This window comes from Mandrillus leucophaeus, unplaced genomic scaffold, assembly GCF_000951045.1.
Source record: "Mandrillus leucophaeus isolate KB7577 unplaced genomic scaffold, Mleu.le_1.0 Scaffold272, whole genome shotgun sequence".
NCBI lineage: Eukaryota > Metazoa > Chordata > Mammalia > Primates > Cercopithecidae > Mandrillus > Mandrillus leucophaeus.
Genome location: NW_012102832.1, coordinates 1,499,402 through 1,503,356, shown reverse-complemented (window position 1 = coordinate 1,503,356; position 3,955 = coordinate 1,499,402). Strand labels below are relative to the sequence as shown.

The following is a 3,955-nucleotide window of genomic DNA, read 5'->3' as shown; positions in this document are numbered from 1 at the left end:
AGACTACCCCATCCGTTGGTTATCACCTCAGAGCCTTCTTCCTTCCCACCCTCCCTAGCAGAGGCTACCTGGTTCAAGCCTCATCAAAGATGATTAGTAAATAATACCTTAGGTAAATTATCAGCAAGTAATTATGCAAGGTTTTTGTTGTGTTTTTTTTTTTTGTTGTTTTTGAGATGGATTCTCACTCTTGTGGTCCAGGTTGGAGTGCAGTGGCGCGATCTCAGCTCACTGTCACCCCCGCCTCCTGGGTTCAGCCAATTCTCCTGCCTCCACCTCCTGAGTAGCCAGGATTACAGGTGTTTGCCACCAGGCCTAGCTACGTTTTTTGTTTTTGTGTTTTGTTTTGAGACAGTCTTGTTCTGTCACCACGCTGGAGTGCAGTGGCACGATCTTGGCTTACTGCAAACTCTGCCTCCTGGGTTCAAGCCATTCTCCTGCCTCAGCCTCCCAAGTAGCTGGGATTACAGGTATCCACCACCACACCCAGCTAGTTTTTGTATTTTTAGTAGAAATGGGATTTTACCATGTTGGCCAGGCTGGTCTCAATTTCCTGACCTCGTGATCCACCCGCCTCGGCCTCCCAAAGGGCTGGGATTACAGGCGTGAGCCACTGCGCCCGGCTTGGCTATGGTTTTTTTGTATATTTAGTAGAGATGGGGTTTCACCATGTTGGCCAGGCTGGTCTCGACTCCTGACCTCAAGTGATCTGCCATCCTCGGCCTCCCAAAGTGCTGAGATTACAGGCGTGAGCCACCAAGCCTGGGCTTATGCAAGTATTTTTAAGAGGGCACTTGTCTCTCTTAAAAATGACTTGTCTTCCACTTTGTGCATATGGAAATCTTCAAATGTACTTTTCTGTATATTTGAAGATTTTCGTAATAAAACTTTAAGGGAGGGAGAACGGAAAAAAACAGTTAAGATATGACCTGATGCTATTTATCTTTTAAGAAAGCATTTACTGTTTAATATAAAAGTGGTTTTCTGAGCTGGGTGCAGTGGCCAAGATCGCACCACCTCACCACTTCACTCTAGCATGGGCAAAAGACCGAAACGCCATCTCAAAAAAAAAAAAAAAAAAAAAGATTTTCTGTATGGAAAAAGAGGACTAGGTTCCTACCTGCGAGGTACACAAAAATCAATTTCAGGTGGATTACTGAACTAAAAGTGAAAAGCAAAAGTATGATTCAAACGTTTTTTTTTTTTTTTTTGGAGACCGAGTCTCACTCCCAGGTTGGAGTGCAGTGGCTTGATCCCGGCTCACTGCAACCTCCGCCTCCTGGGTTCAAGCAATTCTCCTGCTTCAGCGTCTTGAATAGCTGGGATTACAGGCACGCACCACCACGCCCAGCTAATTTTATATATTTAGTAGAGACAGGGTTTCATCATGTTAGCCAGGCTGATCTCGAACTCACAACCTCTGGTGATCTGCCCACCCTTGGCCTCCCAAAGGGCTTAAACTACAGGCATGAGCCACCGTGCCCGGCCAAAAAAAGAGTCTCTTTTCTTTATAAATTAAAAAAAAACAGTAGGCCAGTCGCAGTGGCTCACACCTGTAACCCCAGCACTTTGGGAGGCTGAGGCAGGAGGATCCTGACGTCAGGAGTTCGAGACTAGTCTGGCCAACATGGGGAACCTCCATCTCTACTAAAAATGCAAAAATTACCTGGGAGTGGTGACACAAGCCTGTAATCCCAGCTACACGGGAAGGTGAGGCAGGAGAATTGCTTGAATCCGGGAGGTGGAGGTTGCAATGAGCCCAGATTGCACCATTACAGTCTAGCTCTGGGCATCAGAGCAAGACTCCATCTCAAAAAAAAAAAAATTATGACTTTAGGGAAAGATTAATAAAATTTAAGGTTAAAAAAAGGTCAAGCACAGTGGTGCACACCTGTAATTCCAGCTACTTGAGCGTTTAGGTGGAAGGATCACATGATAAGAGTTCAAGACCAGCCTGGACAACAGAGACCTCATCTCTTAAAACTAAGGAAACAATATGTCTAATTTTTTTTTCTTTTTCCTAAAAGATAGCCCCATAGCCTGAATTCTAGAGAATAGCTATAGTATTTCCTAAATCTCTTAGAACTGAGTTTTTTAGTAGGTGCAGTGATTTGAATATTGAATGGTCTTTTGGAGGCTTTAGTAATTAGTTTTGCCCGAAGTAATTGGGGAAAAAAAATCCAGCTGTATTTATTTATTCCCTCGTTCCAGACCCCATCCTTTGCCCTAGTTTATAGTTTAAGCAGAAGACATTTTCCCTTGGGGACAATAAAGCCAAGAAAACTGAACACATTAAATGTTCAACACATTGGACAACACATTAAGTGTATATACCTTTTAAAAATTAACTTTTAATTTAAAAAGGAAGGGCAGGAGTAAAGTTTTTAAATGAATTAACACTCTCAGTGTTCACCAGCCAACACCGCTCATGGCAAAAGCTCTTTTTCCACATTGCCAGTTTTTTTTTTTTTTTTTTGCCTCATAAACTTGGCCAGCTCAGAAGAATGAACAGGCAAGGAAGACTTCCAAAAACCATTGCTGCTGACCAGAAAGAAAAGTGAAGCCGGGCACAGTGGCTCACGCCTGTAATCCCAGCACTTTGGGAGGCCAAGATGGGTGGATCATGAGGTCAGGAGATCGAGACCACCCTGGCTAATACAGTGAAACCCTGTCTCTACTAAAAATACAAAAAACTAGCCGGGCGTGTTGGCGGGCGCCTGTAGTCCCAGCTACTCGGGAGGCTGAGGCAGGAGAATGTCCTGAACCCAGGAGGCGGAGCTTGCAGTGAGCTGAGATCGCGCCACTGCACTCCAGTCTGGGAGACAGACGGAAACTCCGTCTCAGAAAAAAAAAAAAAAGAAAAGTGAAGCTGGAGGCTACTTGCCTTCTCCCTAGGGGTAAGATGCAAGATAGTTTGGCTCACCTGGAACCTGTTGAGTCAGCCAAGCATATTAACAAGGCTTCTGGTGAAGCAGAGCCATCAGTCTCTTGAGCAGTGGAGTTCCCCTGGGCCTAGATCGGAACCAAGTAGTAGCCATCTGGATTCTGCACTGAAAGCAGTAAAAAGGCACCAGTGGGACGAGTCAGGTCCTCAAACCTCCAAGCAGCCTACAATGCACCTGGCACACCGAAGTGTTTTTGTATTGTTTCTTTTTGAGGCGGAGTTTCGCTCTTGTTGCCCAGGCTGAAGTGCAGTAATGAGATCTCGGTTCAGCGCAACCTCCGCCTCCCTGGTTCCAGCGATTCTCCTGCCTCAGCCTCCCGAGGAGCTGGGATTACAAGTGCCCTCCACCACGCCGGGCTAATTTTTGTATTTTTAGTAGAGACAGGGTTTCACCATGTTGGCCGGGCTGATCTTGAACTCCTGACCTCGTGATCCACCCGCCTCGGCCTCCCAAAGTGCTGGGGTTACAGGCGTGAGCCACGGCACCCGACCACATGTGTCTTAAAACCCCACTTCACATCTACCTCTTCCTACCCCCTTGTGTACATATGCCAAGCTGACCAGCTCTGGCACGTGGAGGGGTGGAATGCAAACATCTGAATAACCAGATGCCAAGCAGATAGAGGTGCCTATGCCAGGTGATGTCCAATAAGCACCTGCCCTTCTGCCTTGTATCATGAGGGGGGAAGGTGGAGAAAAGTGGGGGCTTCCCCTCTAATCAACTCCCTGACAACAGAAACGAGCATTTTTTATTTCATGGGGATGCATTTATTCAGTCACGTTTTTCCTAAGCAATAAATGTCTTTTAGCTATACAAATCCCTCTGCCCTTGACACAAAGCTGGCATTCACAGATGTTTGCTAGTTAATTGGGACACATCCCCTTAATCCCCTTCAAAAGGAGGCGGAGCTTGCAGTGAGCTGAGATCACACCACTGCACTCCAGCCTGGGCAACAGAGTGAGACTCCATCTCAAAAAAAAAAAAAAGGAAAAAAGTCTACTTCACCTCTC

The 3,955-nt window shown here is 46.1% G+C and overlaps 1 protein-coding gene across 1 annotated transcript in view; it reads right to left on the bottom strand.

Annotated features, from left to right (window-relative positions):
- Positions 1-941: 941 nt before the first annotated feature.
- LOC105543006 (transcription factor CP2) overlaps positions 942-3,955 on the bottom strand; it is a 17,134-nt gene continuing 14,120 nt past the window's right edge. The window contains exon 13 of the mRNA XM_011984739.1: positions 942-1,120. The gene's annotated coding sequence lies outside the window, so the exon portion shown is untranslated. The remainder of the gene's footprint in view (positions 1,121-3,955) is intronic.